A 12,579-nucleotide genomic window follows, 5' to 3' on the forward strand; every position below is an offset into this window, starting at 1 on the left:
CCAAAGCTACTCTATAACTTCCCTCCCTTGAGCTGAACCTTGCAGAATGCAAAGGCCTTGCTTCAGGACACAGGTAATTCTTTGCCCAGAGTCCACACGGCCTTAGCTATTCCGAAATGCATTCACATAAAGGCAACTTCAGAGATAGCTCAGACGCTTGAGGAAGAATGCTCAAAATGTTGCATCCAGTGGCAAGGGCGATGGGCTATAGAAAGAGAGACATACCAAGAGGCATCGCATCCCAACATTCTTCCAAAAAGAGCGAGGTGCTCATGCTGTCTCCTCTGGAGGAATGGAGATGTGTTCCTGTTTGCCCCGGCTGTGGGCTGGGTTTGGAGGTGGTGAGATTATGATAAGCCAGACCCAGGTGTGCTTACAAGGAGCCTTTATTGAGTACTTACAGCACACAGGCGTACCCAATGGCTGGATCAGACAGCTTCTCTGAACCCAGATCCATGGGGTAAAATGGGTTTTATACCATACATGTCAGCAGTGAGGCAGCATGACAGAAGCACGTGTTAATTAGCGTTCATCTGCAACTTTACCAGCATAGGCTAACAGTACTTGTGCAGAGAGAAAACAATCAGAACTTTCCCAGCACAGCCACCTGTAGCTCGGCGTAAACATAGGCTCACTTCTCAGGCACATGCTAGGCCCTGATAAGATACTAGCCTTCATTAGCATGGAATGTGCTGAGGCCGCACTATCAACCTTTGACTCATCTCACATGCTCAGAGGCCCACTAGCAAGGAAATTGCACTAATAATGAACCTAAGCAAAGCATTGTGGATCTCTAGGCTCCTCTTAAACTACGGGTGACTTGGTTACACTCCTGGGGCCATTACAGTTCCCTGGCGTGGTATGCCAATAGCTGCAAGAGCAGTGATGCTGTCCAGAGCAGGCAGCGACTGTGGGGGCTGAGCCAAGAGAGACACTGCTGAGAGCATGTCAATGAGCTCACCTCCCTCCTCCTGCTATTCCAGCTGACTGCGCAGGGGCATTATCGCCCTAATTATATTTGTACTTTTTAATCTCTGGCTGTCGTTGGAATGATGCTGAGCAGTCTTGTGCCCAGAATATTAACCACAGCATTACAGGAGAATGAAGGAGCCCAGGCATCCTGGGAAACGGACAAAGCAAGGTAGATGATGATGATGATGATGAGACCACAAAGAGGCAGTAAAGGTGGAGCATAGTAGTGTAGTGGAGCCAGGGCTCCCAGGTCAAAGCACCAGGGCTTTTTTTTATTAGCAGAGGCGATGACATTATCTGTTTCCCGCCACGCCCACACTTTCCTCTGAGCTTAGCTGAAATTCTCACAGTAGCTAGTGGGGAAACTGTCCTAGCTGGACCTGTCCAGCCATCACTTCAGACTCATCCCTCGATAGTTTTTCACAACTGGGTGTTCTTCTCTTCCCTTCCCCAAAATTGACACTTAGCTTGGGGGAGAGGCCTGCAGCCACACCTGCTTGAAAACATGCAATCCTGTCTAATCTGGGAAGTTAAGCAGGGTTGGACCTGGATGGGAGCTTGGTGGAGAAGAGGAGATATGGGCGAATAAAGTGCTTTCCCTGGATCAGACCTCAGGTATGGTGCATAACACACATTCCACCCATGAGAGGATTAGCAGCAAGTAGCTCAGCCATCAGCAGCCTGCAGATCACTGGCTGAACTTGCTTTGATTCTACGGAACAGCAGGGCAGGCAAAAGAACTTAAGCAAAGAAGGACGGAGCAAGCAGGTTGAGGGAAGCAGGGGTACCTATGAAAGGAAGACTGTAATAGGGAGTGGTCCAGAAGAATGAAAGGATGAGAAGATCCAGGGGAAGACAAGGAGGGGAGGTGCAAGGCATCAGCCACTGCCTAGCTATGGACAGAGAGTTATTCTTCAGTCCTAGGGCTAAGCATGATATCCTTTCTCTCCCAGCTTGCTTTCCATGTTGCCCAGCAAGGAGGGCTTGATCTATTACCCACTTCTTACCTGGGCTATAGATACTTAACAAAGCCTATTTTGAGTCTGCATGGTAAAGCTAGCAGAGCAGTCTCTGCCAGTGATGGTGTGGTAAATTTTAAAGTGCAGGTACTCATCACAACAGTCCTAATGAGAGTCAAAAATACAAACAGCTGTGCTCATCCATCCATCCATCCATCCATCTCTCTCTGTCTGTCTGTCTCTCTCTCTGTATTGTATATCTTTTGTAGGTCTTTTGCAAAAAGAGGGGGTCTTAGAGCTTTCCTACACCAGGCTGTTAATCGCTGTATCTGCTTTTGGTTTTGTCACAGAATTGAGATCCGAGTTCTACACAAAGAGCTTTTCCTTTCCTCCTTTTCTGCTACATAACCTCTAAGTGGCATTGTGCTATAGTGGAATAGTGCAAATACACACGTAGGAAAATACCTTTTTTTTAGCCATCAGAAATAATACCCTATTTTCCTTGCTCTAAACACACACACACACACACACACACACACACACGAAAATGCTCTTAAAAAACAGAAGTGAAACTGGAGGATCATGATGTCATCTAAAGAACCTGTAAACAACTGTAAGGAATCATGAGTGCACAATAAATGCCTCATGTGGAAGAGCTCCCCATTACGCATTCAAGACCAAGCCACCCCAAAATAGCTTGTGTTATGACAGAAGAGCTTACAACCATATATTGTTACTGGGAAAATCCAATTCTTTCTATAGATAAGTAACGTCAGCATGGAGAGAGCAGAATGGGCTGTTTCCATCTGGAGCAGAGGCCTTAGGTCAAGGATGGGCAACTGGTGCTCCTCCAGTTGTTTTGTCCTACAACTCCCATGATCTCTCACTATTCACTCTGCTGGCTAGGGCTGATGGGAGTTGTAGGCCAAATTTTTGGAGGGCCACAGGTTGCCCACCCCTGCTTAGGTGCTCACCATGTGTAGGCTTTAAGAGAAAGAAAATGGAGAGGCTAAGGAAGACGTGTTCCCTAATGACTGATGATGCAAATATGTGGCACTAGGTAATAGCTATTTTAAAAACAGCACCTATGATCTAGGCAGCCTGGGACAGAGATAAGGTTCCCTTCTACATCTTTTTTTTTTTTTTGCTTAACCTTTGTGTTATGTATGTGTATTGTCGGGGGGATGTTTTGGAAGTCTCTGTTTGAAACTGATTTCTAGTTAAGTTACTTTTTGGCATATGTTCCCAACAGAAAGTCGAGCCCTACCCTATTCAGAAGTTTTTACCCAAGTGTAATCAAACAGGCGAGCAGGAAGTGTGGATGCACCAGCCAGCCCCACCCCTGGCAGCCATGCGTGCAGTGTGAACACCTGTAGGGAAGCCGCCTTCTCCAGCTGTATGTGCAGAGGCTTCCACACGATCTGAAACCCAGTGTAAGTGTAACTGGGATTCCAGGTCGTGTGTGGGCCTTCACATGTACAGCTGAATGCATGAAGGCTCAGTTGCTGCAAACAACTGGTACCACCACCACCAGGCCTTCCCTTCAGACTTCTGCCTGGCAGACCGCCAGTCCCTGCAGGACCAGGCCCCCAGGTACCGAGCCTGTGCTGCTCCACCTGCCCCTCCCTGGAGGGGCTACATAAGCTGGCTGGCTGAGGTGGCCTGGGAGAGCCAGGGCCTGCAGGAGAAGCCACCACCACTGGGGAAGAGGCGTGCCTGCTGCTGCTGGGCCTGCCGCTGCCCCGCCACCACCATGACCACCACGACCACCAGGCCTTCCCTGTGGACTCCTGCCTGGCATTATTTTTAAGGGGATTTTTAATTGTTTTGTTGTTTGTTTTGTTTTGTTTTGGGGGGGGATTTTGTTGTGTTTTGGGGGGTGGGTAGCCTGCCTGATAGGCGGGAGCGAGGGGGCATGTGTCCACCTGATGGAGGCAGTGGGGGGAGTGTTGTCGGCCAGAACATACCGAGGCTGGGCGGCAGGCGCTGGCGGAGCGCTAGGGGCAGGCCATGCCAGGTAAGGGGAACAAGGGAGAGATGTGTAATATCTGTCCCCTGATCCGGGCCTGTCCAGAGCCAAAGGATGGTTGGGGGAGGCGTGACCCCATCGTCTGGCCTTCGTTTGCTGCTCTGCAATGCCAGGTCTGTTACCCAGAAAACCTCCCTCATCCATGACATGATCGTGGATGAGGGTGCAGACCTGGCATGTATTACGGAGACCTGGCTGGCCGAGGCTGCTGCTCCAACCCTTGCAGCCATGTGTCCAGCCGGATTTTCATATGCACAGCAGCCGAGGGCTGGGGATCGGGGAGGGGGAGTGGCTGTTACCTACAGAGAGTCCTTGGTCTTCACCAGACGCCCTCTCCGGGAGACCAAGGTTGCTGAGTGCATGTACTGGAGGTTGGGCCCGAAGGGCAGTCTGGGGATTCTGCTCGTGTACCGTCCACCCCGCTGCACGACTGACTCCCTGGCTGAGGTGCTTGAGGTGGTCTCTGATGTGCGTGTACAGTCCCCTAACTTATTGGTGTTGGGGGACTTCAACGTACATTCGGAGGCCATCCTCACAGGAGCACCTCGGGACTTCATGGAGACCATGGCCTCCTGAGAGCTGCACCATATTCTAACTGGGCCCACCCATTTAGCTGGTCATGCACTAGACCTTGTGTTTGTTTCTGGAGAAGCGGGGAGTGATCTGGAAGTCAGGGGTATATCCACCACCCCCTTGTCATGGTCAGATCACTATCTGGTGACGTTGGACTTCTCGGTTCCACAACCCCTCCGCAGGGGTGGAAGACCCATTAAAATGGTCCGCCCCAGGCGTCTTATGGATCCAAATGGATTCCTGAACGCGCTTGGGGATTCTCTGGGGCACGCTAACGGCCACTCGGTCGAGACCCTAGTGGGTGGCTGGAATGCCGCAATCACTGGGGCATTAGATCAGGTGGCTCCAAAACGCCCTCTCCCCCTGAACAGGGCTCGGACTGCACCATGGTTCAATCCATGGTTACGAGCTCTGAAACAGGAGGTGAGATGGCTAGAGCGCCGGTGGCGGAAGTCTCGCTCCAAAGACGATCAGACACGGGCTAGAGCTGTATCTTCAGCCTATCACATGGCGGTGAAGGCAGCAAAAAAGGAATATTATGCTGCCTCTATCGCGTCTGCAGAGTGCTGTCCCAGGAGGCTGTTCCAAGTGGTCCGGAGCCTGGTCGGTCCTGTGGCTCCGGAACCACTGGAGCATTCTAAGGCCTCCTGTGAGGCCTTGGCAAGGCACTTTGGAGATAAAATTGATCAGATTAGGTGTGTTACTCTGCATGCTGTGGATACAGTTAGTGAGCAAGAGGCGGCCTGTGGCAAACCGGTTTTGTGGGATCGGTTCCAGCTTCTTCCTCCTGATGAAGTGGACAAGGTGCTTTCATCTGTAAGGCCGACCACCTGCTTACTTGATCCTTGCCCATCGTGGCTCATTATGGGCTGCAGAGAGAGACTGGGTGAGGGGATCAGGGCGGTGGTGAACGCCTGCCTTGAGGAGGGAGTGATGCCATCAGCCCTCAAGGAGGCAGTGATAAGACCGCTCTTAAAGAAGCCCTCCTTGGATCCTCAAGTTCTGAACAACTTTCACCCAGTCTCAAATCTGCCATTTTTGGGCAAGGTGATTGAGCGGGTGGTGGCGGTGCAGTTAAAGGCACACTTGGAAGAAACTGATTATCTAGACCCATTTCAGTCGGGCTTCAGGTTTGGGCATGGGACAGAAATGGCCTTGGTCGCCTTGGTAGATGATATGAGGAGGGCTCTGGATAGGGGTGAATGCTCCTTCCTTGTTCTCCTCAACCTCTCAGCGGCTTTTGATACCGTTGACCACGGTATCCTCCTGGACCGCCTGGAGGGGTTGGGCATTGGAGACACCGTATTGCGGTGGTTCCGGTCCTTCCTCTCCAGCAGGTACCAGAGGGTAGCACTGGGAGAGGAGGTTTCGGACCCGTGGCCACTCACTTGTGGGGTGCCACAGGGTTCCATCCTCTCCCCGATGCTATTTAACATCTATGTGAAGCCGCTGGGGGCTATCATCAGGAGGTTTGGGGTGCAGTGTCATCAATATGCGGATGACACGCAGCTCTACCTCTCATTCAAATCTTCACCAAGGTTGGCCGTAGAATCCCTGTCCAAATGTCGAGACGGTGAGTGGCTGGATGGGGAGGAATAAGCTGAAGCTGAACCCTGACAAGACCGAGGTACTTTTGGTGGGAGACAAGAGGAGGCTGGGGGATGTTGACCTGGTGTTGAATGGGGTACAGCTACCTTTGAAAGACCAGGTCCGCAGCCTTGGGGTCATTTTGGACTCCCAGCTGTCCATGGAGGCTCAGGTGTCAGCTGTGAGCTGGACAGCGCTGTATCAACTGCATCTGATACGGCGGCTGCGCCCCTTCCTTCCCGACCATCTGCTCCCATCGGTAGTACATGCCCTGGTCTCCTCTCGTTTAGAGTACTGTATTGCACTCTACGTGGGGTTACCCTTGAAGACGGTTCGGAAACTGCAGCTGGTACAGAATGCGGCGGCTCGCCTGATTAAAGGCAGCTGCCGGCGAGATCACATCACTCCAGTGCTGAAGGAGTTGCACTGGTTACCAGTTGTTTTCCGTGCCAAATTCAAGGTGTTGGTTTTGACCTTTAAAAACCTATATGGTTCCAGCCCAGCCTATCTTGAGGAGCACCTCCAGCAGCACCAGACAGGCCGCTTAACAAGGTCAGCCTCGGATGGCCTTCTCTCTGTCTCATCAGCCAGGACAGCTAGACTGGTGGGGACGAGGGAGAGGGCCTTTTCTGTGGTGGCCCCCACCCTGTGGAACTCCCTCCCTGGGCAACTCCGTCATGCCCCCTCTTTAATGAGCTTCCGTCGTGCATTAAAAACGTGGTTGTTCAGGCAGGCGTTTGGGGTGGGTTAGGGTATTTTAGAAAATGCTTTTATTGTAGAATTTTATTGTTTTAAACTGTTTTATTGTATGTTGTACATCGCCCAGAGTGGCTGGGTGACCAGCCAGATGGGCGATTAATAAATTTAATAATAATAATAAATAAATAAATAAACATCTGCACTGCATGCACGGACACCAGGGAGTGGGGCTAGTCAGCTCATGTTAGATAAGGGGCGGGGATAGTTCCCTATTCCCTGCTCAGGCATTGGTCTGTGCATGAGTAATAGCTCCTGAATAGGGCTTCGGAGGCCCCTTACTCTTCCAGACACACTATTCCCTTTTCCCGCCACTCTCTTCTCAGCCCACTCTGGGTATCCCCTGGTGCACAGGCACTGAGTGTTAATTCCACACTAACGGGACTGTTGTGAGCCTAATTGCCTGATAAACATAATTGAATCTTATGGATTGCCCTGGTGTTATAACATGGAGCCATTTAAGGGAGTTAATGGAAGCTAAAGTACTGTTGTTAATTCCTCCTGTCCTTGCAGTAGCATTGCAGATTCTCCTTGGGAGTTGGATTCTGGCTTTGCCTCACTGCAGGCCATCTCTCTCTCTCTCTCTCTCTCTCTGCACCAGCCATAGAGAGCTGCAGATAACATCTGCTTCTGGATTATGACAAGAGCACTCCTTTGTACTTAAGAGTTTCTCTGTTCGGCATGAAACATTTGCATGAGAACTGATCTCTTGTAAGAACCTGGGATGTGGCAGGCAGCTTGTCCTCACCAAGGGGGAGAGAGGGCCCAAAATTGAGCCGGCCCATGGGAGATGCTTTGAGGACACAGTGCTTTAGCTTGTGCCTCACTATCTCTTTAGACAATCTTCTGTGCTTGTGCAGTTAAATTAAGCCTTTTAATAAAGATCCCCTCACCCCCCGACACACAAGTCAACCTTGCTTCATCCAGTATTAAAGTGCAAAACCCAAGAGGAAATTAGTAGACTAAAGCCAGGGCATAGGATCTTCCTAAAGAGTCAAGAGTCAGCAACAGCAACTGTTATCCATCCCAACAACAACTGTTATCATCCCAGGCAGATAAAATAGCCATTGAAGAAAGCTGCCTTCCCCAACCTGGTGAATAATGGGAGTTGCAGTCCGACACATTTGGAAGGCACCAGGTTGGAGAAGACTGGAATAAAGGATCTGCCATAGAAGACCTGCCTTCTGAAGAAAGGCGGAAAAGTCTGGGTTTTGTTGGTCAGGCCAGAGCTTCTGTACACAAGCAATTTATTGCATGCTTGTGATTGGTCACTCAGGGTAGTTTGCAGTTCCTCTTCATGATGTCATCAACCCCTAGGACATCTCCCATGCTTCCCCCCCGCTTTATCCCGCTTTCAAAAGGATCGGAGATAAGCTGTAATAAAAGGTAACGGCTCAATATCGGCAGTGTGTAATGCTGGTGTAGTGCTATAATTCAGCCACTAGATGGCACTGTTTCATTGAACATATAGAGCATTGCCAAGAAGGGACGTTTTCAATTCCAAATCACATGTTCACCATCTAAAGGAGTCCATCATAAACCTGGAAAGAGTCCGGAAGAAGAAAGCCCCGGTAAGTATGCGGGATTTTTCCTTAATGTAGAGAAGCCCTCAGATCATGGGCCGTGTGTGGGTGACATGTGGATATTGTCAGCACGGCCCCTGATTGGTGGCGTCTGGTGGTGTTGCCATGGATGATGGGGCGTGGCTGCCATTTTTGCAGTATTTTAGGATTTTTTGAGTGGTGTGTTTTCGCCTCTCCTCCAGGGCTAAATATGTATAGGATATGGCAGCCATTCCGCTGGCATAGCAGCAGCATGTCTGCCCTGCATCATAATTGGAGTCTAGGATTGTTCTGCCTGACTCATATCTTACCCTATTGGATTAAAGATCTACCTGTAGGAGATACAGGGCCACCTGCACAATTTTTAATGGAGAGATATTTGAGAACACATATTGACCTTCTTATTTTTCCAGGCATTTTAGTCTTTCAGTCTGTCCCAGCAGCATTGTAACAAGCTCAGTTGGTTGTTACAACTCAGTCCAGACAAGACGGAGGTACTGTTAGTGGGTGGTTCATCTGCCCAGCTAAGTGATGCTCAACCTTTTCTGGAGGGGGTTGCACTCCCCCTAAAGGATCAGGTTTGTAGTTTGGGGTTGCTCTTGGATCCAGCATAGGTACACTTGATGGCATGGAGCACCTTTTATCAGTTTAGGCTGATATACCAGCTGCATCCTTATCTGGACAGAGAAAGCCTAGCTGCAGTTATCCATGCTCCGGTGACCTCTTGTCTGGACTACTGCAATGCATTACACATGGGGCTGCCTCTGAAAACAGTCCGGAAACTTCAGCTGGCCTAAAATAGGGCAGCAAGATCGTTAATGGGGACTGGCCAACGTGATCATATTATGCCAGTACTTTTCCATCTCCATGGGCTGCCAGTCCATTTCTGGGCCCAAGTCAAAGTGCTGGTATTAACATTCAAAGCCACAAATGGCTTGGGGCCAGGTTACCTGAACATTACCTCCTCCCATATATACCTGCTCAGACCCTAAGATCATCTTCAGTGGTCCTTCTCCGGTGGCCCCCGCCAAAGAAAGTGACGTGGGTGGCTAGTAAGAAGGGGGCCTTTTCTGCTGTGGCACTCCGGTTGTGGAATGAGCTTCCCAGAGAGGCTTGCGCCATTGTGTTCTTTTTGGTGCCAGGTGAAGACCTTCTTATTTTTCCAGGCATTTTAGTCTTTCAGTTTCTGTTGCTTTAAATCTGTTACTGTATTTTAAATGTTTCCACTGCTGCTAGCTTTTATTTATCTTTTTTATATATATACTGTAGTTCTTTTAAACTTTTAGGACACAATCCTAACGGGATGCCCCTTGGCCTCCAAACTCAGAGGCTGACAGGCATCCTGTGCAGCGCGGAAGGAGCACAAAGGTGGTCTTCATCGCCATGCTCCTCCCGCTCTGCATTTCTGATAGATGGGCATTGTGACTGTCTAGCTGGTGCTCTGTGGAGCAGGGGGGGAGGAAGCTGGGGAGGCCGGAGGGTTCTTCGTAAGCCAGCCTTCCCAGTCCCCTCCCTTCCCACACAACCGCCCCCTTTCCCTCTTCTCTGAGGTCGCGTTTGAGAGAGGCAGCCGGCGTGGTTCTCTCCGCAGTGGCTGTGATGGAGAGGGGGCAGGGAGCTCAGACTCATGGGCCCAAGGTCGGAGCACTGTTTCTGGCCTCGGATCCGAAAAATCCTATGGCCCCCCAGACACTGTCCCGGGGGCATAGGATTGCTCCCTCTTACTATATTTCATCATGTTGTATTTTATTATCTTAATTGTTGTGAACTTCCTAGAGAGCTTTGGCTATTGGGCAGCATGGAAATGTAATACATACATACATACATACATAAATGGAGACGCACAGGCACACCGGAAACTGATACAAGAAAAACGTAATTATGACAAAGGCTAAAAGACTTTACCTTTGCAGGGAACGACCCATTAAAAATGAGCATGGAAACCTGCAAAAGTAGCTGAGCAAGATACGACTACACACAATGATATTTCCTTCAGGCTGATGATGCAGCTGCCTATAGGAGGAATGAAAGAAATCTGAGGAGTCATGAGCCAGTAATGCACCGAAAAACTGAGGTTGCATCCAGACAAGGCTTTTGTTGTGCACTTATTGTCTCTTCCACAGAACATTAGGTGGGGTCCAGATGAAGTAAACTTCCATTTGTTCTTTTCCTGTGTTTTCCCACCACGTCTTCTGTCTTCTTTTTTCTTACCAGAAGCACCTTCTGGAAGCGCCCTGAGAATGCAGGTGGACCTACATCAAATACAGACAAGCTAAAGCAGCCTTCCCCAAGCTGGTGCCCTTCAGATGTGTCGGACTACATAGAGAGGGCCCCACATTGTGAAAGAGTGTGCTAGAGTGTCTAACAGGAGGAAGGAAGCTGTTTCAGCACAAAGTACCAATGGGAATTCGGAGAATGTTTTGGACACAGGTATCTGACCACAAGAGACAGAGTGATAGAAACCTCTCCGGTATGGAAAGTTAACATTTTCTGTCAGAGGGGAAATGTAATGGTAGTAGGAACCAAAATGTTCTGTGAGTGCATAAATGGAGAGAAGCCATTCTGGGGAACATCAGCAAGAGAACTGTCACCTAGGACAGCAGCCACCTTGAGTTCTGTAGCATTAAGAGTTACATAGTTACATAGCAAGTAATATTTACTTGATCCACATATTACCTTTCCATGGCATCATTTTATAAAGTTTGCAGCAGTAAATATAACACCTGATTCTCTCCATTAGGATCCTAGGGCGAAGCTCCATGGCACTGCTTTTGTTCCGCTCTCCAGTTTCCTGAGCTTTTATAGCACTTCGAACCTTCTTTTTTGGTGCAAATTATCCCATGGAGAGTGGTACAAAACTGGTACAAAACCAGGGCCATGGAGATTCTCCATGATGGGTGCACAGTGCTTGAATGTGCTTTTTTGTGCTGCTTCTGGGCGGCTGCTGGGCAGAGTCTAGCATCATCACAGAACCTCCCCCGCCAACCATGTGTTCCATCCTCTACTCTTCCTATACTGTCCCCCCACCCCCACGCGTCCCTCTGATAGTCAGTATGGTAGTGTTGTGCTTTTTATGTTTTGATACCTTTCATTAAATCACATAATCACTATAGCGATGTTCCTGTGCCCCCTTAAAGTGCAATTTCGCTACGTCATGTTCATGAATACAAGCAACGGCTTTCCCCAGTGTACCACCTCCACATTCAAAATCTCAAGCCCATGTTGTGTGTGGTGTGTCAGTTTCACCCTTAGGGAAGGAGAGAGTCTTGTAAATACACTATTTGAAGTGAAGGACTCTCCTTTGAACCCTCCCTCCCCGCAGTAATAGAGCGACATTCTGTAATTGTGCATTTTCGCTATCCCACTCCATAATTTTTTCACCCAGTTGAGCTTTTGGGAACTATTGGTGTTATGTAGGAGTCTTCTTTGACCCCCTCCCTCTCTCCTGCTATAGAGACAATTCCTTATAGCACATTTTTACTATCCCACCCCCTTGTATTATGGACAAGGTGAGCTTTTCAGAAGGGGGACTACAGGCTTTCTGGTTGCTAGTAGAGAGGGCTCCCCTCCTGCTGTCCACCAGGTGACATTTCCCTAGTGCGCATTTTCGCACACAACCCACCCACCACTCTTGCAGTTTATCCCTCCATTACCCCCCATGATTGCTCCTCAGAATTGATGGGGGAGGGTTATGAGTGGTTGCAACTTCACATTTTAACACCATAGTGCTTTTAATGGTTTACTCAAAATAAATATTGCTCCCAAGTGATTTCAGCAGATGATGGAGGTTAGCTGAAGAGAGATATCAGCTACCAGAGTGATGAAGTGAATCAGTGTGAGCTCTAAACTTCAGTGTGCCTGGTTGAGAAATGGTGAGAACAATCGGGAAAAGAATGGTGGGAACAAGTGGGGAAAAATTGGGAGGGGGACACACCCCTTGACTAGGGTCAGCAAGGTCATGGGCAGGTGAAAGATACACCCCCCTGGGCAGGGCTCTTATACCAAAGTAAATGCAGGAGATGAGGCACACAGCACCAGAACTGCAGAGAAGCTGATTTAAAGGAATAAAACGGACTAAAAATAGTCTCAGAAGCGCCGGCTTTTCATCAAAAAAAATCTGAGGTAGCTGTGGAATGGCCAC

General features: G+C 49.3%; 1 long non-coding RNA gene across 4 annotated transcripts in view; it reads left to right on the forward strand.

Moving 5' to 3' along the window:
* LOC146357536 (uncharacterized) overlaps positions 1 to 12,205 on the forward strand; it is an 81,220-nt gene extending 69,015 nt beyond the window's left edge. For all 4 annotated transcript variants that reach the window (XR_014790266.1, XR_014790263.1, XR_014790269.1 and 1 more), the window contains one exon: positions 10,653 to 12,205. This is a non-coding gene — a long non-coding RNA (uncharacterized LOC146357536). The remainder of the gene's footprint in view (positions 1 to 10,652) is intronic.
* Positions 12,206 to 12,579: the final 374 nt, after the last annotated feature.

Source organism: Heloderma suspectum, chromosome 1 (genome assembly GCF_057233095.1).
Source record: "Heloderma suspectum isolate Gila_16-S chromosome 1, 16-S_ref, whole genome shotgun sequence".
Taxonomy (NCBI): Eukaryota; Metazoa; Chordata; class Lepidosauria; order Squamata; family Helodermatidae; genus Heloderma; species Heloderma suspectum.